Source organism: Vulpes vulpes, chromosome 16 (assembly GCF_048418805.1).
Source record: "Vulpes vulpes isolate BD-2025 chromosome 16, VulVul3, whole genome shotgun sequence".
Classification (NCBI taxonomy): domain Eukaryota; kingdom Metazoa; phylum Chordata; class Mammalia; order Carnivora; family Canidae; genus Vulpes; species Vulpes vulpes.
Window position 1 is genome coordinate 81,344,609 of NC_132795.1, and position 25,672 is coordinate 81,370,280.

Sequence of the window (25,672 nt, forward strand, 5' to 3'; positions counted from 1 at the left end):
AGCCAATAGATATATCATCATCCCATCGCACAGAGAAGAAAAATGAGAGATAATTTTAAATATCTTGCCAAAATTTCTATAGCTAGTAAGTTTCAGAGCTCACATTCAAATCTTGGTTATCCATGTTGTCTAACGTCCAATATACTTAGCTGCTGTGAAGTTTTGTTGGAAACTAGTTGAGATGTGCTGCGAGAATGGAGTTTTCATCCACTGTTGGAGAGAAAATGATGGTAATTTTTGAAGCAATAAAGGCAAAGACAGTTAGGATGGTCTACTGTTGTCTGTGTGTACATTTCTGAGGGTTTGAGTGGGTTCAGCAAACCAGATCAAAATGAGGTAAGAAGGTACAAAAGGTTAGTTTTACTTAATTTCTTTTCTAGCAAGATTCTACTCTAATTCAAAGAATATCAATGAATACAAACCAAGTCCAGAGTTTCCTCTTTAGATTTCCAGAGCACACAGTAAAAAGCTTTATACATTACACATCAATCACTTCATCTTTAAAAGTCCATAAAAGATCTTTGCGATTCCGGCTCTGAAATAGCTGGGGTGAACCATAGTTGTAGAAAAGTACAGAGTGTCTTGAAATTGGAATCAAAAGATATATTTTGAATCCAAATTCTTTCATTAACTTCTTGTAAGATTGTGGAACACAATTCACTTATCCTTGTTGAATTTCAGTTTCCTTTTATGTGTAATAAGGATAATACTTTTTGCACAATGTTGTTATAAATGTTAAATGTAATCATATATAAATGACAGTGATTAATGGCAATAAGGTCAAATGACAGGCCATTTTAATTAACTATTCATTTTATTTTATTTTATTTTATTTTATTTTTAACTATTCATTTTAATAGAGATTTAACATAGCTATTTGGGGTGAATCAAACATTTACAAAAGTTAAAGTGGTGACGAAAGAGAGTTAACGCTAAAATTGTGCTGAAATATCAAACTTGTGACCTGGGAGTTTATCATGAATTTGCAATGCTTGATGGAAGTGATTTAACATTGAATGAGGAGTTGTATGAAGGTGCCATGGCAAACTTTGTTACATAAGTAACAGAAAATCACAAATTAGCAACTTCAAACAACACAAATGTATTAGTTCAAAGTTCTGTAGGGCAGAATTCTGCATTTAGTGTGACTGGCTTCTTGCCTGAAGGCTTGGCCAAGCAAGAGTGTTTTAAAGCAATCAGATCATTGACAATATTCAGTTCCTCACAGTTGTAGAACTAAAGTCCCCAGTTCCTTATAGATGATCAGCCAGGGGATGGTCTCAGCTCCTGGAGCCTACCTGCATTCCTTGCTGTGTGACTACCTCCATCTTCAATGTTAAATCTCATACTTCCTTTTAAGGGCTCATCTGATTACTTCAGACTCATCCTTGATAATCTATTTTAAGGTCAGTTGGTTTGAGAACTTAATTACATTTTTCAAAATCTCTTCATAACAGCATCTAGATGAGTGTTGGATTGAATAGCTGAGTAAAAATTTATGTGTATCAAGAGGAGGGGATCTTAGAGAACCAATTTAGAATTCTACCTACCATAGGGGTCATTAAATGTTTCCCATTGCCAGAATACTCAATAAAGTAGATCCGAAATGCTTCTGTGTCACTTAAGCTATTTACTATGTCTACCACTTTCCTAATAGGAAACCCCCTTTGTGCTTATTCTGCAGTTGTCATTGATGAGTACCACTATGCAAATCCAAAAAAAGTGGGAAAATCCTGGAATGCAGACAAAGGTCCCAACTCATATTCTATAGACTTATTTTTATACCCCTTAGCCTAAGTCTGAGATTTATTCCCCAAATTGTGACTCTTTTTCTCATAGAGAATTAAAAAAAAAAATCAAGGTTTTTGTTTATTACATGGGTGGAGTCATAAACTGAAGTGAAATAAAATGAAGTGTCCATAAATCAGAAGAAAGTTTCTTGTTATCTATATATTAGGTTAGAGTAGAGAGACACGTTCAGAAATGGTTGCTACCATTTTCCTTCCCTGAACTCATCATGAGTCATTAGAGTGTCTGAAGGTTGGCACTGAGCCAGAAATCAAAACAGGATTAGTATTAGTGATGGTTCCATGATCATTCATTGTTTTCCCATTATGAATTTATATAGGTGCTGCTCTAACAATGGTTTAGAAGAATGTTTGTCAAAGTGGTGTCCATTTTACTATCTGAATCAGAGTATCTGAGTACAACTTTTAAAATGCCTTGGCCTCTCGAAAGACTTACCAAATCAGACTCCTTAGGAATAGGCTTCAAGACTCAATCTATAATCTAACAAACTTTCCAGGTAATTCTAATCTCCACTGATTCAAAAAATTGGAGTTATTCAAAATATTTCAAATTCATTTCAACTTATTTATCTTAAAGTTTGACTATTTAAAGCCCTACATAGAGAGTTACAAAATGGATTAAACTTTATGGTTTAAACTCTGAATCATCCTTCCTTCCTTGGAAGATGTTCCAATAGCTTAGTGTCCAGGTCTACTGTCAAATAACTTGTTCTCTTGAGTCATCTAAAAGTGATGTTGTTATCAATAACATTTTGTTCCAGTAGAGCATTTATAAATCATTTAGACCAATTTTCCTATTTTACAAGTAAGAAAGTTAAGGCATAGAAAGTTTAAGTAACTTATCAAAGTCATCCTGATCTTTAGTCATCCTTAGGAGATGCTGACTTGTAAACTATGTTCAAGATTTGAAGCCCAGTGATCTTTTCTAATGGATCATCGTCTATTTTTATGTGAATTTAGACAACACTGAAACACTCTGTAAAAAACAAAAACAAAAATGAACCAAACACATACTCTATTCAAATTTAGGAAAATCACCTGACAATAATGGTTTCATCCTGAAGGCAGATGACTCATTCATGGACTTTAAAAACAATTGATAATACTGCATTTTGATTTGTACCCAGTAAAGTAGCATCAATATGTAAAGTAAGTTTACCTTTAGGACTTGAAATGCTCCATATGCCATCCTTAGTGTACACTTAAATCTCATCTTACTTTACATGTAATTTTTAATATTTTAGGTTGCAAATGTCTAATGTTTTAGTTTTATTTTTGCTGCCATATTTCTAAGCAGATTTTGCTTACAGCTAAAATATTTTTTGAACTTCAAAATTATTTGCTTTTATTTCACTGAATAATAATGCTTATACTTTCACATCATCAATCTTTTATCCTGATAAATAGCTTTATTTTAGAAACACGAAATAATACAGAAATTGGCTGCTTTGGAGTATGAAAAAACATTAAAAAAAACATTCCTCTTTGTATAGTTGTGTTCTTTAGAGGTTCTCCTAAATACAGAGACCCTTCAAATTCATAAATAAATGACTCATAAAAATAATTACTTAAAAACATCCTCCCCAGTCAGGTGATGTCATCCTAACACGATATTTACTTTGAGTTTGAAAAGCACTGTAAAACTTTGGGCATTTTCAGAGCCTGTGGAATCAAACTGAAGACAGAGAAGAAGTTGGAAGTGATGTGGAGATAGGATCATATTACTGAAGCCAACACTGAACCTAGACACCTAGACTATCCTCCACTTTTGCTATATTTCAATATATTTGTCAGATTATTTTGTTATATAGTATGGTTGCCACCAATCTCAGGTTCACATTCAGTGAGGTTAATAAAGTGTATTTCTAAAATTAAATATGTTCAGGAGATTAAAGGGCTTTTATTCATTGCATTTAGTTAATTGATGAGCTTATTCCCCTCCACTTCTTCAGTAAATTTATTTGGAAGTTTCGATTGATGGGACAAAATGGAGCAAGAAATTTTGGAATGAAGAATATTTTAGGAGATTGGTTAAGTCTAGCCAGACATAATCAAGGCCTTTGAATAAGATGTGGGGATGAAGAAACTATAGAAGTCTCTTGGAGATATGTGTGTGTGTGTGTGTGTGTGTGTGTATGTGTGTGTGTGTATGAAAGAGAGAAAGAGAGCAGGAAACATAGAAAGGATAATGGGAAGATGCTTGCCAGTTCTCTGGCTCACAGCCCAGGTTTCAATGAATGCAATGGATTTCAAATTAAACTTACTTTTCAAGAAAATGAAATTCAATTCAATTCCAAAAATATAGGCATTGTGTTTCTGCTATATGTAAAACATGATTACTCAGGAAAACAAACAAACAAATAAATAAACAGTCTTTTTTCTACATCTTTATATTTAGTCCAAAAAGGAAGACATATAATGTTATAATTTTCAACATAATCATAAAGCCCCAGAATTTTTACAACTGGAAGAAGCTTAGACACCATATACTCTAATTCACTCAGCTCATAGAAAAACAAACTGAGTCCAAATGAAATAAAATGATTTGTCAAGAATCCCAGAGAGATCATCTAATATTATTCACCTACCCAAAACAGATTTATTATATGACTGAGAAGAGAAGTAGATGAAAAGGCAGTCAGAATATACTATGATTGATCTCTTCCCAAGCCTGTTTATGAATAACTAATTTAGTTATCTGTTATCTATCTATCTATCTATCATCTATCTATCTATCTATCTATCTATCTATCTATCTATCATCTATCTATTATCTATCTATCTATCTATCTATCTATCTATCTATCTATCTACCTATCTATCATCTAATCTATCATCTATCATCTATAACTTGTAGAGTCTCTTTGACCCTAGATTGGCTCTGAGACACAACTATAAACTATTGATTTATCTTTCATCAAGACGAGGCTTCACCATTCTTCTCTTTCTTCTTAGGAACACCCAAATTTTCCTGAGTCATTATAAAAACAAATAAGAAGTTAGCCAGTCAGTATAATTTCTAAAGTTAGAAATTCACTTCAGAGTGCCACAGACTTAGCCAATTGGCATATTCCAATACTAGGTTACACTCAAGGCCAATTAGAAATCATCATTGGATGATCCACAGGGGTGCTTGGGTGGCTCAGTTAGTTGGCCATCTGATTCTTGATTTCAGCTGGGGCCATGGTCTTAGGGTTGTGAAATCAAGCCCTGTATTGGCTCTGTGCTCAGTATGGAATCTCCTTGTCCCTCTTCCTCTGCTCCTCCCTCTCCCAAAATTAAGAAATAAAATCTTAAGAAAAAGAAGAAAGAAAAAAGAAAGAAAGGAAAGAAAGAAAGAAGAAAGAAAGAAAGAAGAAAGAAAGAAAGAAAGAAAGAAAGAAAGAAAGAAAGAAAGACAAAGAAAGAAAGAAAGAAATCCTCAGCATCCTCAGTGAGTCTTATGCACTTGGTCTAGTCAGAGCAAGGGTCACTGTCTTCATAGCAATTGCTGACTGTCAGATGCCAGTTGAAAATGGTCTTTGGAGTGACTTTTCAAAATCTCTATTAAAGTGGTTGGAAGGTAATTTAAAGTGGACCTGAGATATTTCAAACAAATTGGCTGGTGAAAGCATCTAAGGTCTGAACACCCATCATATTCACTGTAGAACCATATATTAATTTCTTCCCAAATCACAGGAGTGTTTATTTGGTTCTTTCCTCAGTTACCTTAGTTTAGGAGTCTTTTCCTCATCAAAGGGCTGCGATACAAAAACATTCTTGTCATGTAGCAGCACCAGTTTACTCCAACCCAAACATTTCCCCAGAACCGTTTCCTAATTAAAGACTCTGCTTCTCAAGTCTATTCTTTAATATCAACTCTATAGCCTCCAGATAGAATGAATCCTAATGTACATTGAGTTCCTGATGTGGGACTGAGAAGGCTGTGAACTTCCCAGTAGAACTGCTTTCTCTACTGCACTCTTTATGATTAAGGTGACTAGTGCCATTTAACCCTTAGGGTATTAGCTATGTGGTCATTATGCGATTATGAAATCCCAGGGCTCAGGATATACATGCATCTTCACTAATTTTCTCAATCATATAACCCAATGACTACATATCTTGTTCTGGAGCAGTTCAGGATTTAGGAATTAATGTCTAGGTCTTGTCATTTTCTTGCCTAAATTTTAAAACAAATAATTACAATGCATCAAATATTCTCTCTCCAAGATTTGAGTAATATTTTTCTTTTAAATATTCAAAAACCCTAACAGACCAATTCACACACTAATAATTCTTTCCAAACTCTATGGCAAAATATCATACAAAACCATAGTAGGGAGCATGTTGTCATAGTAGAAAGAAGGTATGTTAAAGAATAGATAGAACTTGGCTCAAATGCTGGTTCTAATTCCAATTAGATTTCTGACATGGGGAAAATAAGTTTTCTCTTTTATTCTGTCTCTGTACTTGTAAAATCAGAATGATAGCAACTGCCATGTAAATCATTTATCTAGATTAAAGAATTTAAGATATGTGAAACATAGGATTATCACTGTTCATTAATTTATCATTAGTTATAAATGCAACAGACTCTATTAATGGAATAAAGTATAATATATATTCCTGCTGTGTATATTGAGTTTTTTAATTTTCTTCAATTTTGTTTTAATATTCCATAACAATTATACTTAAATCTATATGTAAAGCTCTACATGAAAAAATATATATGGCAGGATTTTACTTAGATGTCTATTGGATTCAAAAAATTAAATATTACCTAATTCAGCAAAATGTGTGGTATAATCTTGGTATCTTGCCTCTGGTTACTTAGCAGAAATCCAGATAAAAGTTAGTCAATTTTTTGTAGATTAAAATCATTATAGATGGCAAAATTTGTCTCTTCAGGAACATTTGTAGCATTTGAGTTCCCTCAGAAAAACAAAAACTATTCAGAATTCTAAGTTCATGCAGGAAAACATTAAGTATGAAGAAATAGGAAGGCCTATCAGAGTGAAGGCCAGAGAAGCTGATCCAGGAAATCAGAATGTGCTGGCGAAAACTCATGTCTGTGGTCTGCAAACTCCCATGCCTGCTGCTGCTTCTTGCAACAGTTATTGCCTCTTGTTTTCTTTTACTTGTTAGAATTCTCCTAAGTGTCTCTCACTGCTAAAATGGAATCTTGAAGCTTCTCCCCAGGGATCCTAAGATACAGAATTATCAGGCTTCTAGTCCCTGAGAAGCAAGGGAAATCATAGAAGGGAAATAATTTAAGTGTTTAAAGAAAACCTATCATGACAGAAGGTAACAGTCATGACAAAATATCAGGACATAGTCTCAAACTGAACTAAGAAGAAGGCTGGAATCATATGATGACAAGTAACTATGGGAAGAACATAATAAACCTCCTTAGGAAGCCTAGAAATATTGAGGTTTATTTACTTGGTTTTTTGTTGTTGTTGTTGTTTTTTGTTTTTGTTTGTTTGTTTTCTTTTAAGGAGCAATCCTAGAAGAAACATACTACCTTATATAGGGACTGAGGTTCCAAAGTATAATTGACAAGTGGAAAAAAAACTGAAGTCCCAATGCTTACCATTCTTTCGAATATCGTTTCAGAATATATTTAATAAAATGGTAGTGCATATGTACGAAAATTATTGTGAGCTTTTTTCATTTCAAATGCTTAGTATTGATTTATAAAGATTTAGAAGAGATGTTTTATGTTCCCTTCATCCTGTAGAATTAAACACACACAGACACACATACACAGAAACAGGCACACACATGCTCACACATACTCACATGACCAGACCTGATTATGTTTTTATATGCTGAAGACAGAAGCAGATGGTAGAAACTGTGAATTCCTAGCAACAGACTTCGAGACCACAATATTATTCTTGCAAAACAACAAAACATACTACTTATGTAAACTGATCAATATATGGAACTCATTAAGAAGCCCAAGTATTTAATAAATCCAGCAATTTATTAAAGAATTAAATCAGTGGTGATATAGACAAAGTTAATAATATATTTTGCTTGAGTTTCTACTCTCAAATCATTTTAGTTTTCCAGAGAAGATAAAAAAGAAATAAAAATATTTAATTTTTTTGGCAAGGAAAATTACTCAAAAAAGACATAAGGGAAACTTTTTTTTAAAGACAAAACAGAGGATGAGGCTACAGCTTACTTGACATAAGGGAATATTTAAAAACAAAATCAATCAAACAAGCAAATAAGTAGGCTGCATCTTATCATTCATAAAGGCACCCCAATACAGATATTTTATATTTGGAAAGCACAGGATTCTAGCCTGTTAGAGAATGAATGCACATGCACTTGCAAGCACGCACGCACACACACACACACACACACACACAGTAAAAATGTATCTTTGTTACCTAGGAGAACATGAACAATAAGTCTTTAGGACAGTACAAGAAATAGAATACTCAAAGAGCTGAGATATTAAGGGAGAAATTGATTTTACTGTGGCTTTATAATATTTTACTATTTGCTTTATAATATCAAAGTCTATGTAAAGAACCTCAGGCTGATACTAATAAACTATCCAATTGTCAAACTATCTTCAAAATCTATGGGAAATAAAGCTATATATTTGTGAGAGAAGCTAATTCGATTAATCCAATGAATGGCCAGTGTTCATGAGATCCACGTGAAAAAAAAAAAATCCTAGGTCAGGAGAGGATGTCCAGGGGTCATCTTCCATCTCTTGGCAAGCTTTCCCTTAATGAAAAATAGAAGCTTTGCTTTTACATATTGCCTAAATTTACTCTGTTTCAGTTAGGCTTCACTAACATTTAGAAAATACTTTTATTTTTTTTTTTATTTTTTTTTAATTTTTTATTTATTTATGATAGTCACAGAGAGAGAGAGAGAGGCAGAGACACAGGCGGAGGGAGAAGCAGGCTCCATGCACCGGGAGCCCGATGTGGGATTCGATCCCGGGTCTCCAGGATCGCGCCCTGGGCCAAAGGCAGGCGCCAAACCGCTGCGCCACCCAGGGATCCCTAGAAAATACTTTTATAAAACCTTACCTACTTTCCCAAATACATATACACACAGACACACATTATCTTTTTTTTCTTTAAGACAAGATAAAACTATGATTGCAGAAAACAGTCTGAGAGATTTGGCTGGGAGTAGGGTCATATGTATAGGGTTATTGATATTTTCCTTCTGTTTTTCAGAATTCAAATTCAAAATTTCAAATATCAAAAATTAGCTAAGTAATATTTAGGCCTAGCTCAAGGATAGTTGCTCATACTACCAAATTCACATGATCTAGAAAACTAATGTATTGATTTTCTCCCCCAGACCAAGCAGAATAATTTGTTGATCAAAAAAGTCTTATCACTACAGTAAGGGAGCACCCTATCTTGACAAGAAAATTGACAGAGTATTGATATTTGCTCAGAAGGAGAGGTTAAGGGTATATAATGATAGGGTTTAGAGTTTTTGGTTGGAGTAGTTTAAGTTGAGTCTTTCCATGTTGGATTTCATTGGCATTGGCTAAATACTGTATTATAATAGTTTGTCATTGATGGGCACGGTGAAGATATAGTCTCAATGAGTAAACAGCTGTTTCATAAGCAAGCATATTAGCTCAGCAGTATCATCTATTGTCCCAAGAATGGCTCTACCCAGATGCAGAAGTTATTTTCCTAAGAAGTAAACTGGTTTAACAATCCATTGTTTGAATTAACAGAATTTGAGGGAGTTCTTTGGCGGGGGAGTTCCTGAGACTAACAAAAGCATTTACTGGCTTACAGCCTTATCTTCTTGGACAAGAATTTCCTACAACAAATAGTAAAGAAGTGTTGGTGTAGGGTCTCTGAATCTTAGTCTCCATAATGAAAGGGTAAGGATGAGGCTTTCAGTTCTTACTACTGAACTCACTTGTCCCAGGATAACAATATATCAACTTATGTTACATTACAGCCCTTTATTGTAAATATAGAAACATCCTAGGCTTAGGGCCACTCAAGGTACCATTGTGGAAAAACAGGAAAAATAGGGTCTTGTGTTTAATGTAGATTTGCACATTTAATCTCATGAGGCATGAAGTCAACAGAAGCAGAGCAGTGGGAAGGAGCCATTGTGATGTGAGAGCTTCTGAGCCCAAATTGAAATAACCTCCTACTGCCCTAAGGAAGTGAGGTGGAGGACAGAACAAGGCGTAAATAACTGCAGACGCTACAGGACTTTCCCTCTGCATAAGGAGATAGACAATCCCCAAGGACAAATAATGGAACAAGACTTGCAGGCCACATATTTGTCTCCTTTATTGTGACTCAAATGGCTTGAGCCCACACACTCTAATGTGTGATGGAGGGAGGGTGCAGGTGGGCTGTGGGCAGAGGTTCCCAGCATCACTTCAGTCCTATGAGCATGAATGTGTGGTAGTGAGGGAAGTGGGCTGGAACCAGCAGTGTTCAGAATAGTCATCTTCTCTCTGGTCTCAACTGCAGTGAAAGAACATTTAGATCCTTTCATCACAATGTGCCAATTTTTCTAAGGGAGTGGAAAAAGGAAAGGATTTATTTCTGTGTAAAATGAGATAACATTTAGGTTCATGCTACATTGGATTGTATTTCATTGTGCTTGGCTGATTTTACATACATAAAATGTATATAAAATACATTTACAGGAATATTAGACAGGAATAAATATTTGCATTCCCCAAGAGTAGCGCATTTTGTCAGATAATTTCCCAAGGTACAGATATTAAAAGTTTGACATCAGATGCTAGTCTAGAACATTATCTAAAGGGTCTGCAATCAGGTCATATTTCTTTTTTGTTCCTAATTTAAAAGTTACTTGATAACAGCCAATATGTATAACACTTTAAACTTTTTATAACATGCCTTATTTGTATTGCCAGGATTCTCAGCCTATAAAGAAAACATGTCTGAAGGGAAATGTAAAAAAGCAAGAGAGAGATGAATGTAATGGATTGGGGTCAGAAATGCTCCCAGAGAACTATAAAATATTTAACTCTAGTGTATATTTTCCTAAGAATTACACAATATATAAATTATTTTTCAAACATGTTATAGGAGTGAATTGTAAATAATAAAATGAAATTTCTACTTCTCAGCTTGCCTGAAGTTACACTTATTTGAAAGAAAGTAATTTAATATAATAATCTAAAGATCTGGCTGATGAAGACTTTTGCAAGTGACTGAGGAAGAGAATCAGTAAGAGCCTATGAGGCTGAATTTGACAGTGTCATATAAATAGTGAGAAGGTAAAAGAAATTCAAACACTAGCTTTATTCTGCTAATAAACATGTTAGAAATAAATTTCTTCTTTTCCAAACAAATGCTTAATGGGCTTGTAAACTTCTCATTTTAAATAACTGTTTAATTACATAATTTTAAAGATCTCTTCAGTCCTTTCTATGCTAGAAACTGTTAGAATCTTTGGTTTTCATTTTTAAAATGATAAAGTTGCAACTTTAAAGATATTTAATGATTTCCATCTCTCAAATACATTATCATAGAAGAAGCAATTCTGTGTTTCCTGTTTATATTAATCTTTATAAAATAATGCATAAAGGCAATAAAACATTCAAATAACTATTTTTTTTCAAATAACTTTAAAATGCACTATTATATAGGCTAAAGAGGTGGCCTAGCTGAAATAATGAAACTGGCAATCAAATCTTGCCACACTGATTGAGAGACAGAAAATGGTAAAGCTATCATTTGTCCCTGGTATCCTAACTCTCAATTTGAGGTGCATTTGCTTTTCAAAATCATTAGAACTTGGTAAGCATCACGAGAATATAGACTTTGTTGAAATTACTCAGTTATGTGTCCTCTTGTACAGAATTACTTGGAATATATTAGGCCAAAAATAAATGACTGTAAAATTAATAGTAAGATACAATTCTTATCCATGTTGCACTGTGTTGTTGCCTATTGTCTATTTTTTATAACAGATACAGCAGGTAAGTGTTATCCAAATGCAGAAACAGTGTAGAACAGATGAAGAAAAAGCTGGATCCAGACTGCAAACCTCACAGGGAAGAGAACTGAGGAAGGTAATAAGGGAAAAAAAATAGTCTATGTGCCAGATATCAGACAAAACACTTAATTTCCTGGAAATTAATTAAATTAAGAAAATAGCAGATCTCAGATCCAGAAAGGCTGGGATAATATTCAAGAGATTCAAGTGGGTTCTTTTCACAAAAGAGGATCAGAAGGAATGGGGAGTAATGTCTAGTTGCAAAACACTGATTTGGTCACTAGCCAGAGGTATCTTATTGTGACAGGCAAAAGTAAGATATAGCCAACACCAAGCCGGTATTGATGCTCACATCTGAAGCTCCTCACCTTTGGTTTCTTAAATTTTGATAATCTTGAGGGAAAAAATGGTTCAGAGTATAGGAGTTGTAAGGTTAGTTCCAGCTTCTGGGAAATTAAACATCCAAGGATTATAGACCATGGTGTCAGGGAATTCTGTACACTAACATTCTTATAATCATTGCTAATGCACTGAATGTGCCCACAACATGCCTCATCGGAGTTTGCCAGGTTCTGCTATTGATTCCAAAGTAGGATTTTAAACCTCAGAAAAATATCTTCTAAAGGACATTACACTGAAGCATTAGCATACAATGTAAAGAAGTTGAATCGCTATGTTCCACATTTGCATTAATAGAACATCGTGCATCATCTAAAAGATATTATAAAAAAAGAAGCAGCAGCCCTAAAGAGAAGCCTAGAGTAGGGCAGGGTTTATCTTAAATATAAGCATTAAATTGTTATTCCTTTTTAAATAAAAGTAACGAAGCAAAGTCAGCAACGGATTGTTCGGTATGACTAAAATGAAATAAAGAAGCATCAGTTTTGATTCCCTATCTTCCTTATTTATTACCTTCATCACTATCTCTTTTATGAAGCATTGAATTATATACTTTTAATTTAATATTACACTTCAATATTTAAAACTTAAGCCATAATGTACACATATATAACACACAGAATAGAGATTATAACTATACTGGAAACAGTTTTCATTATAGTACTTAATGAGGACCGAAATAAGTCCCTCCTGTATAGAATCCTATTTAATCATCAGGCTTGAAAAGTTTGCTATTTTTTCTAAGGGCAAATAGCAAAACCAGTTTCTGATCAAGGGACTATAAATCCCACTATACTTGATTTTAAATCCCACTATACTCACTATATGTCTCAAAAGCTTAACATTAATCTCTAACTACTATCAATGAATGTAAGATTTGTTACTTTTTAATAACCATATTTTTATCTCATGATTCCAAATTCAGAATATAGGTCTATTCCTCTCTGTCACAAGGTAAACTGATTACAGCATAAGCAAAATATTTTTTGTGTGTTTTTTTTTTTTTGAAGAAATGTAGTACTTCCAAGCTAGAATTACATATATGGAAGAGTTTCCATACGTAAATGTGCTAGAGTGTTACCCTTGAAATATACACTGGTAAAGGAGAATTTATTTTTTAGTACTATGACTTCCAGCTACTAATGGGAATTAGGGTGTGTAGTTTAGGTATTCCAGTAATAGAAATTATTCTGTCTCATTTCCCATAAATTAATACAATTAAAATAAGCTATATATACCTAATGTGTGTCAAATTAATTTAAATATTTTCTATTATAACCTACTGCAGTGTATCTATGCCAGAATTCAATGGATCTGGTCAAAAGGAACATTTCAATTAGAGTATTTCCTTGCCTGAGTCAATTCACTGTTATTACTGTTTCTCTGTCCAGAATAAATAACTTAGAAACTTTGGCAGAAACTTTTGGGAGTGTTCCCTTGATTTAAAAAAATATATATATTTATTTATTTGAGAGAGAGAGCAAGTGAGGAAGATAGCACAAGCAGAGTGAAGCACAGAAGGAGAAACAGACTCCCTTCTGAACTGAACAGGTAGCTCGACGATGCAGGGCTTGAACCCTGGACTCCAGGATCATGACCTGAGTTGAAGGCAGACACTTAATCAACTGAGCTACCCAGATGTTCCCAGAATATTCACTCTAAAAGAGAGATTTTGAGGGTCTAGTGTTCACCCAAAATGATCAAGAAAAGAAAGATGTCAGAAACCAGAATAAAATTGTCATATTCAGATCAAAAGTCAGAGGTCAAAACAGAACAGAGATTAGAAGGAAGGCTCATCTAGCTGACCATGGTCCCGAGGGGATAAATAAAAGACAAAAAGATCAATAAGAAAGGTGACCCAGACAATAAAAATGTTGGGAGCTTGGTGAGAATATTTTTCCCTTTCTCTAGCCCTATTGTGCTGCAATCCCCATAGCTGCTATGAGGCACCAGCTAACTTAATGGTATTGTCTTTTCTCCCACAACTCTCTGATGATAAGTACTAGTGTGAGTTTCTACACTCCCAAGAAACCAAGAAATAGAACAAATTGGCCTGAGATGCTGTGAGAATATGACTTCAAGCAGTAGTAGGTGAGGAAGATACTGGTTTGTTGTCTGGGTCATCTTGCAAGGTTGTGTTTTCAAATTACTTTGATTCTAAAGATTATTAAAATGAGGATTTTCTGAATCAAACGTCCAGGTCTTCTCTTGGATATACTATTTTTTGATGTATGGTAGAGCTCAAGAATACACATTTTAATACATCCTCAGGGGGATTTTATAATTAAGAATGGTTGATTTAAAAAAAAAAAAGAATGGATGATAAACATTTGTACATGTTAGGATTAAAAGATGTGTGAATATTTGGGCTGGAATTACTGCAAAAACATAGGAGCTACATAACTGCTGACTTTGTTTAAATTAAGTCTGTGGGAAACAAGTTGTAGACTTAGTGTGGCTCTAGAAAATAGCATGAAGAACTTTAGGTGGCATTTAACTGACTTATTAAATTATTCTATTACATAATAAAGTTTACTACATAAGTAGGAAGTGTTCATTATGACAAAAAAATCTATCAAACAAGAAGGTTAAAAACAATTAAACATATAAATATCTTGTTAAAAACAATCACTCCAGTGATTTTATAGCACATAATGGCTTAATATTTCAGGGACATGTTCTTGAAAAGTCTCCATCATGTGTGGATAAAATCTGTTTGTAGAAAAAATGTTTAGATAAATCTATTAAAAATAGTGTTCACTAAAAAACAAACTGGTGTCAGTATTATTAGACACAATACATCAGTGTTGAAGAGATCCCCTTCTTTTAAATCAACTGTCACTTGTCCAAATTTAAAAATACTTGTTTATAAAAAAGGAAAAGTCTTAGAAATTTTATGCCATGATTGGACATTCTATGTCATGTTAACCAGGTCTCTGAAGGGAAATAAAGGCTTGTCCACTCTCTCCCCTGGAAGGCAGAAATTAATCAAGTTTAGCCAACTTTAACAATGTCCCTTTAGTAACTAAGCAATACTTGAGGAAATAAAGAACAAAAAAATAAAAAAACAAAAATTTCTCTTGTAAGACCATCAATTTTCACAATATTACAATATACTGAGGAAGATTCTTTTATGAACCTTATGTTAATAAACTCTTCTTGATGTTTTGAAATAGTTCATAGTTAAAATGTCTACTGCAGTTTCTTCCCTTTTGTTAAGGCAACAAAAGGTCTAATGTAAAAAAGTCAAAATCTCACCCTCTCTCTCTCTCTCTCTGCCTTTCTATCTATCCACACACACAGAGAGACATATGTGCACACACACTCACATACACACGTACACAGTGATATTTAGAAAGGAAAACGACCATATTCTCTATATATATGTACATACATATTTGAAAAGGAGGAATGACTATAGTCTACGCATGGTAAATTGTTTCCTGGCTAACCTTGTGTGTCAACCCTAACATTATAAAATATAGTAACTAACTATTTTGTGACTTTTCATACCCATACTTTAAAATACAACGTCTTAATTAACATCAGTTATGTACTGTGATTTGATCTTAAAATGTCTGAAACATTTCTGGAGTAAAAATTAGTACCCAACAAGATGATAAGGAAACAATGTTTTCGTTTATCAGAATATGAGGGATGTTATGTGCTGAGTCTGAGGGAAATGCCCTCAAATGTGATTCTAACAGAGTAAATGCTAACCAAGGACACTGCATGCTCTGCTAACTGATGGCAAGTGTCTTTGAATACTTTGCCAAGTCAAATACTAAGGTAAGTTTCTATCAAAATTTCCACCGAGCATTGCAAGTTAGATATGTCTATAAAAGGAACTTCTAGCAAGAAATGCTTAGAATGGTAAAGGAAGTCAAAGTAATCACTTTTTATTCCTGGAGTTACTATCTGGGGAAATGTAAGACAGTATTTCTTACATCTTAGCTATCACCTCATTACAAACATTTCATTAGTGTTTTCCAGCTGCTCATTTGTCTCTCTTCCTCCACCTGCATATCCTTCTAGCCAATTTTCAATAATGGCTGTCCCTTTCCCCAGCCCTCAATGTGCCAAGCACTGGACAGATTCTGAAAGGCTTTGCTTCAAAGAAAAATGGAGAATCTGGCTGGGACTTAGCTGCCATGGAGATACCCTCAATATTTTTCTTCCAATGCACATTTGTCTGAACTGAGCATTTCTCTCCTTTCATTTTCTGCTTAATGACATCTCTTCTTTTCCAACTGCTCCAAGACTTCTACAGATTAAGAGAAAAGCAGCATTCTCTTTGTTTCCTGCTTCCACATCTTTAGCACAATTTAACCACTACTTCAAATTTGAAGTCCATGATATTTATTTATTCAAATTTTTATCCTTACTGGTTTTTATCATACTCCAGAATTCTATTTCTATTGGAAATTTTAGAGTCTGTTTAACTTACTTCATTTCCATCCAAGCATCTGACAATTTGGTGCTTAACGTGAACTCTTGTATTGAAAACTCACCGAACATCGTGTACATGTTTAGTCTACTCATTTCAAATTACTCTAATTCACCTTTTCAAATAATAAAATCATCACCCCTTTGTGCCCGTTGTCATTTAGAGCTGTTCTAGATTTAATAAGAAAATAAGACAATGTTGAAAATCTCTTCTAATTCTAACCCCATTACTCTGTCCCACTACCATCATCTTTGTGCTAGACTACTAATAGCTTTATATTGTTTTTCTCTGAATCTACATCTCCATTTCAATCCATTCTCCATCTTGCATCCAGAGTATTTTTTCTCTTTCAGAATATAAATTTGGTCATGCTCCACATCCTTAGCTCTACCTCCAACATAAAAGACTGCAAGGGTTTTTGTTTTTGTTTTGTTTTTTTATTAGGAAGATGGAGGTAGTGTTATACTGTTAAATGTTTGACAGTCAGTTGGCAGGGAAGATTTGGGGGGATAAAAACCCTAATTTGTAGCAGTTGCCAAATTTCCATAGGTTACTCCTATAATGGCCAATTTGAAGCTAGCAATATGACATCACTGAGTGATGAGTTGGCAAAAGACGTGCACAATCAGCCATGGGAGAGTCAGTGTAAGTTGACTCTAGCACAGCATGTGACAGACATGAATTACTTAACCTGAACTTTAAGTCCCTGCTTCATTTGTCCCCTTTGACTATGTTGACTTAGACTGTCAACTAACCATTCTGAGCCTTTGTTTAGTGACTCAAATATTGTCTATGATCTGTTTTCTTTAGCCAGAGAGACTTTGTACATGCTCTTCCTGCCATCTAGAACTCTTTATTTCAAACTTGCCAAAATTTGCTCTACTGAAATTTTCTTAGGGACATCTTTTCCTTGAGGCTTATGACACTAAAACTAACCCAGCCCATCCTACACTATGCACACTGGGTATTACATACTTTTTTCTCTCAACATTGTTGTCATTTTTTATGTCTATTTGTGTGACTGTTTTATTAATGTTTATCTCCTCAACCAGGCTATAAGCTCTGCAAATGCATGGGTTATGCCAGGTTGGGTTCATCATTACATCATCAGTGCCTATGTTCAGCGTAGTTCTAAGCATACAGTAGTTTCTAAAAGATAACAATGATAGTAACATGTTGCATGAAAACATGGAGAGATCTTTACCCTTCAATGTAAAGTGCTCAGAATATACTATAGGTTCATTTGGTGGTTTTGAATGCTTAATTGAAGATTTCATGTATTCCATTTCCTCATTTATGCCTCAGTGCTTTCACCTTTTCTAGGATCTTTATTCATCAATATTCTTCAACTCACTATTATTTTCTACCTCTTATCTATACCTTATAATTCCTACTCAATCTACTATGATCATCAGTCTATGTCACAAATTATTTAAAATGCTGTTGTTATAACCATAACCTGATGAACCATCAGCCTTTATCACATCAAGTATGGACGCTACATTCTCACCATTTAGGAAAAATTATTAGTGTTAAACTGAATCCTGTTAAGATGTTGGACTGAAAAAATAGTAGTAGGCTCCTGGGTGGCTCAGTCAGTTAAATGTCTGTTTGGCTCAGGTCATGATCTCAGGATCCTGGGATCAAGCCCCACATTGGGCTCCCTGCTCAATGGGGAGTCTGTTTCTCCCTCTCTCTCTCTTCCTCCCCCTGCTTGTGTTCTCTCTCTCCCAAATAAATAAAATATTTTTTTTAAAATAAAAAAATGGTAGTAAATAAAAAAATGAAAAATAATTTAACATAAAATTATTTTAAAAGGTTGTATAAGAAAATTCATTCTTGACAGAGATATTTTGTGAGGAAAAATATGATTATTTACAAGTAAATGCTGGAAGTGGGATCTTGAAAAACACTTGACAGTACTCTATCATAGACACTCAGAGAAATGCAAGTCACTACATAAGTGGTAGATTTAATGAGTTCACTCTGACATTCTGATTGCTAATATGGATGACATGTATGAATGAACCCAAATAATTAAGAAAGATTCTCATAAAATCACCAGCGGCATTTAGTAAACATATCGTGATTCTAGTGAACCATGTTATGTAGGTATTGACACTTGAACATAAATAATGTAGTTTTATAAAAACAAACACATTAAGTCAATTTATAGACTTTCTTGCTCGCAATCCCAATTTATCCTTCATACTATGTTCAATAGAACATCTGCTGCAGTTGTTTATACTGTTTATTTTTCTAATCTCTGAAAGTAAAGTGACTTTTTTTTGCCTCTGCATCTTTTGCTTAAAAAGTCAGACACCTCTGTTCCTTCCAAAAAGTCAATTTTTAAAAACTAACTTTAAAATATAAGAGGCAGAGAATCTTTCTATCAAGATTTCTGTTTAAACACTATGTTTAAAGTGCTTGTGGCATAGTGTTTTAGAAACGAGAGGTATTTCTTTTGAAGTGTCAATCTAACTATTGCCATGATTTTGATGGTAATTATAGTGGAATGCCCATATTTCAAAGAGTAAGATCAGAAGTTCATTTTAATCTCTGCACTGAATGAATTTGGCAGTGTTTCTGTGCCTTTTGAGTCCTGAGTACACACATTTGCAATGCATTTTGATATAACAAACTCATTGTTTGGTTTTATCTGGATGGCTGGACAAGTTGGCTATATTAGCCAATAGGTCAGTAATTATCTTTAAACAGATAATTATCTAATATTATAATATTTGAAGCTTATTTTGAATGTAGATATTACCAGACAGATATTACATATTCTTCTGTGGAAATTACTTGAATATAGTCAAACCACAAATTTATATATATATATATATATATATATATATATATATATATATATAAATTCCTTAATTTAAAGTCCTTAATTAGGGACTTTAATATAAAATTAGGGACTTTAAATATAAAGTCCTTAATTAGGGAAACCTAAAAACAGATTTTATGAAGAATACAAAAAAAATCATGCCATTTTTTGGTCCCCGCTTGTGGAAATAAGAGAAAAATACAGAAAATGGGTAAAAAGAAAGGAGTAAAAATGGCTAACTATATGAACAAAAATATAACAAATCACAATGCATTATTTGGCTAATTCATCAAATAATGCATCTATGCAAAAAATTCCACAGCAATTTCCTTCCAAAAGTGGAAATCACAGGAGATGCAATAATAAATAAGTGGAAGTACATAGTATTAGTAATCTTTCACACATTATTTTCAATCCAATACAGGTAAGTAGACAAAAAAAAATGAGGATATAGAAATGTAACATAAGTATATACATAATATATTGAAATTGGCACCGATAATAATGAATACACGTTTTCAAAAATACATAGGACATCTGTGAAAACTGACCATATTTTGGCTTGCAAAACCAAACATAATAAGCTTCATAAATCAAGGTTAATAATAACTACAATCTGGGAATCCTGAGCGTCTCAGCAGTTGAGTGACTGCCTTTGGCCCAGGGCATGATCCTGGGGACCCGGGATCGAGTCTGCATCAGGCTCCCTGTGTGGGGCCTGCTTCTCCCTCTGCCTGTGTCTCTGCCTCTCTCTGCCTCTCTCTCTCTCTCTTTCCCTCTCTGTATCTCATGAATAAATAAATAAAATCTTAAAAAATAATAAGAAGAACAATTTATCATCACATTGCAAGAAAACTAGACTCTAATAACAAGGTTAAAAATCAGAAAGCCTTTTCTACACTGAAACAAATAAATTCTTGGATCATAGTGGAAATACATACTGAAACTTCAAAATAATTTAAAAAACAATAATGATAATAAAATCAGTACATCCTAGAATTTATAAGATAATATATAAAAGACATAGGAAAGCTCAGAGCATTAATTACTTAAGTCAATACAAATACATGAATGAAAATAAATGTGTTAAATATTCAAGTAAAAAATATTGAAAAACTATTCTGAAAGAAAATGGGAGAAATGATACAGTAAAAGGGAAAAAGGGCACCCCGGGGGGCTCAGCGGTTTAGCGCCGCCTTCAGCCCATGGTGTGATCCCGGAGACCCGGGATGGAGTCCGGCATGGGGCTCCCTCCTTGGAGTCTACTTCTCCCTCTGCCTGTGTCTCTGCCTCTCTCTCTCTGTGTCTCTCATGAATAAATGATTAAAAAAAAAAAGAGAGAGAGGAAAAAAAGCAGTAAGGATTAAGAACAAAAAGCCTTAGGACTAATAAAAAAAATGTAAAAGTTGGTGCTTTATTTAAAAAAAATCATTAAAATAAATAATCATTATTTAACCCAATTAATGAAAAGTATAAAAGTATAAATATAAGAGATCATGACAAAGGAAAAATAACTATAGAAATAGAAGTTCCACTCTGGGGGAGTGCAGCCAAGAAATTTGGCTTCTCTCTTCTCCCATTTCCCAGTCTAAAGCTATAGTTTGTCCCCAAGAATGGCAGACCACCAGCATTTTTCTTCTACATTGTGCCAGCTGTTGGTTGTAGAAACTCTGTTCTAAACAAAATCAGCTGAGAGGTCTAGGGCGTATTCTTTCACTCAGCTACCAATGATAGCACAAAAGTTCTACTCCGTAGTACAGACAGATAATATTGGACCACAATTATCCATTCTCCCCTTATTCATAGAGAGAAATTACATAATGGAAGGTGAATTGAGAATAGAGGATACTGCCCCCCCCTCAGTGACTCACTTACAGATCAGAGTTGTCATTTTGTCTTCATGCCCTGCTCAATAGCAGTGACAGAGAGATTCTCCCCAGGAGGAGTCAAAAATCATAACAGAGTGTTCCATAGTTCACAGCTGTCTCTAAGGGGACTGACTTTATTTTCACAGAAATGTAGAAGTTCAAGACTCAGGGCACTGTCAAAAACAATGGGGGCATTGATTGTAAGCAATTAAGAAGGGGTTGTCAGTTCCATGACAGCAACAAGTGAAACCACAAGGCAGCTAGAAGTTTAATGGAGAGAACGAGAAGAAAGAAAACAGATAAAGTGAGCCTTTTTGGGCTCAGAACAGCATCAAAGACTCGCCTCAAAGACTACCCTTTCAAAGAGCTCAAATTTAATTTGGTCAGACTATGGAGTAATTTATTCCTCAGGGATAAATTATTGTCAAAAGCAATAGAACAATCAGCTAGCAATTAGTGAGGGCTAACAGTGGAGAGAATTTGTCACTTTACAGACCTTTCTTACAAAAAATACTAAAGTAAATTTTTCAGGCTCAAAGCAAGTAACACTGGAAGGTAAAAGAATGAGGAAAAAAAACAAAAAAAATACACCAAGCAATAGCCAACTTGAGAGGGCTGGAAAGTCTTTAAGCAACAACCAAGTAATAATAGAAAAAAAGAGGGACATTATATAATCATAAAAACAACAATCCATAAGAGAGATATAATAAATATAAACATATATGTACCTAACAAGAGAAAAAAAATCCATGAAGCAGAAATTGACAGACTTGAGAGGAGTAATAGGTAAGTAAAAAATAACAGCTAGTGGAGCAACAGGAACTCTCATCCATTGCTGGTAGGAATGCAAAATGGTAAAGTTACAAAAGAAGACATTTTGGTATTTTCTTACAAAAAAATATCATTTTACCATACTATCCAGCAATCTCACTACTTTGTGCTTACCCAAAGAAGCTGAAGTCAATGTATTCTTCCTTAATATGTAATATATTTTTATACCTTGGTCAAAATGCAGCATTTTATTTATTTAATGAGAAACAGAGGGAGTAGTTAGTGAAATCTGAGAAACAGAAAAATGCTATATATATATATATATATATATATATATATATATATATATATATAATATTGTATTGGAGTTAACACAATACCATCAGCTTGAAATATATGGGAAAACTTGAAAAATATGGCAATCAGGGAGGTAACATAAGATATCATGAAGCCTCTAATTAAAACAATATGATACTAGTATAAAAATAAAAAGTTAGAAAAACAGAGCAGAATAGAAAGTCCAGAATCATCCTTAAGAGCAGCAAATGGAAACCTATATGTATATTTTAAATGTAATATCTCAATTGCTGGAGAAAAGATAGATATTTGAAATATATGGCATTATGACAATAAGGTATCCATCTGTAAAAAGTATAAAATTACACTCATATCTCTTGTACCATGCAACAAATGGCTCATTTATTTAAAAATATAAACAGAATACAGGGACAAATTCCTTTAAAACGAGAGATATGGAAAACTCTTTAACCCAAATTCAGAAATAATATAAAAAAAGAATGATGAATTCAACTTCATTGATATAACCAGACAAATACGTGAGCCAAATTAAAAGTAAAATGAAAATACTAAAGAAAATATTTACAACTTGTATCACTGACAAGGAATTAATCCCATTAATATATGAAGAGGTCTTAAGATTGAGAATAAGGACAAAAACCTAGTAGAACATAGGAAAAAGACATAAATGTGCATTCAAAGATGAAGAAATGTTCTTCAAACATATAAAAATAATCTAGTTCAAAATAAGAAAAATAACAAAACACAAAGGTGCACACATTCACCAGTGGTGCAATTGTTAAAAGGCAGACTCTCTCATATATTGTTGAGGTGGCAAAATGTTACAACCCAATGTCAGTACTTTACTAGTATTTTAAAAAACTATATAAATTTACTCTTACATAGTAGGTCCACTTTTAGTAATCTATCTAGAAGTTGCACTTCCACAAATATGAAACAACGTATACACAATGCTATTATTTGTAATAGCATTTGTAAATGTGATAGCCTTAGTTGTAAAACATTGGTAATAAGTCCAAATATCTACATTAATATATAACATATTTTATAAATTGTGGCACACTCAATTATGCAAACTTAAAATATAATGAGAAAGTCTATATCTAGAAATATAAAATGATTTCCAGGATACAGTTTTAAGTGAAGAAAACAAGTTTCAACAGATGCTCCTAGTCTACAAATACTTATTGGGTGCTTTCTTTGGGTCAATACCTTCTAAATATAGCAGAAAACTAGAGAGTATGGTCACTTGTTCTCAGAGAGCTCTTTTGGATGGATCTGCTCTTCTCAGTAGGAATGTTCCATCCAGTGGACCACAAAGTCCACTTTAGACCTGTCTGGGCTCTACAGCATTTGCATGAATAATCCTTGATTTAAAGAAATAACTTGGCAATAAATCCCATGGTAAAAAACTCAGCCAATAGGAATGGCATATTTTGGTTATTTTTGGAGCAATGAGATGTTTAATAATAGAGCTAAGGACAGATCCACTGATTGCCACTGTGGAATATATTTGTGGGATGGTCTTAGAAAAAGAAGAAATTCTCAAACCCTTATCTTCTTGTACTTATTTTGTAAAGGAAAGAATGAAAATAACTACCCTGTAGTAGTATTTTCCTGTGATCTAGACACTCTGTTTAGGACTTTTTTTTTTTTTTTCCATGTTCCATTTTGCCTCCATTGAAAGTTGTCCCGATTGAGTGAGTGATTGAGAGAGAAGGTGCAGGCAGAGGGAAAGGGAGAGAGAGAATCTTCAGCAGGCTTCACACCCAGTGTGAAGCCCCACATGAGGCCTGATCCCATGATCTTGAGATCATGACCTGAGCTGAAATCAAGAGCCTGACTCTTAACTCACTGAGCCCCCAGGTGCTCCGAAGGTGATCCTTATTTTGCATATACACAAAGTGAGGAATATAGATGTTAACAAACCTAATGTGTAATAAATATGTGGTTTAACTTAATCCTGATGTATTGAAACATTAGCTAAGATGAAGGTAATTAGGTAGCACTCTCCTCACATTCTTTCTAAATTCAGAGCCTGTATATTCTTACTTATTATGGATAGTGTGTCTAAAATAAAAATATAGCTATTTGAGGGAAAAGATCAAACAGTCTTGGTTAGAATAAATAAATAAATAAATGAATAAATGAATGAATAAATAAATAAATAAGTTATATATGGAGAGAGAAAGAATCAAATTTTTTAAAAATTTTTAAATGTTTTGAATAAATGTTTTGAATAAATGTTTATCTATGGGGCTCATATTGAAATTATTAACAGCAAATATTAAGGAGATGTTAAAAGGAGTAAGTCATTAGTGAGGAAAAGCTTTTCTTTTACTATAGCAAACTCTAAATTTATTGTAATAAACAAGAATATGCTTTATCCTTCTCTCTATTTTTAGCAGTAAATATACAGTGCTTAAAAATTTTTCTTGCTCCAGACTCACTCATCTCAAATATGTACTTGGAAATGCAATTACTAACCCCCTATTTTTATTTACTAACCGATCTTGGATATTGAGAGAAATGTATGAAAGGTTAATAACAAAGGGGCAGTTTGAGTTACATAAAAGAAGAGAAAGGGTCTCCGAACATTTTAAGTCATTGAGATTAATGTAGCTCCCAGATAAAACCTATAAATATATTGCAAACACTAAAGGAGGATTTCTGAGAAACAATATAAGATAAATTCCCAGTTTTAATTCAGTTTTCCAGGTTGGTGTGATTACTGGATTAGAGAAAATAGGTTGATATAGATTGCCACATGGATAGCAAGTTTTCCACCGGTGTCTTTGTTTAAGAAATACAGATTTGATTAAGAGCAATTGAATGGGTATTATTACTGATTAATGGATTACCCTAAATGAGTGCTTAATCTCATCAATTTTGCTTTAATATTATATGGCTAATTTGCAGACTGCATATGAATTTGTATATGCTATACGTTTCTCCTACTAATATTTTGCCCCAAATTCAATTTCTCTGATATTAATCTTGATGTTCTAGTTTTCTTTTAGGTAGGAGGTCCTGGTTTATCTTATTCCATCACTAATTTCATCCTTTCTTGTATGGTATTGTTTGAAAACAGTGTAGAACTACATATTTTCTTTTTCTAAAATATAGTCAATCTGACATTTAATAAATGAACTTAATTCATTTACATTTTTATAAGATTGATATTTATAGTGGTTATTTCTGCAATACTAGTTTTTTTCTCTTTAGAATATAACCTATGTATATTTATTTT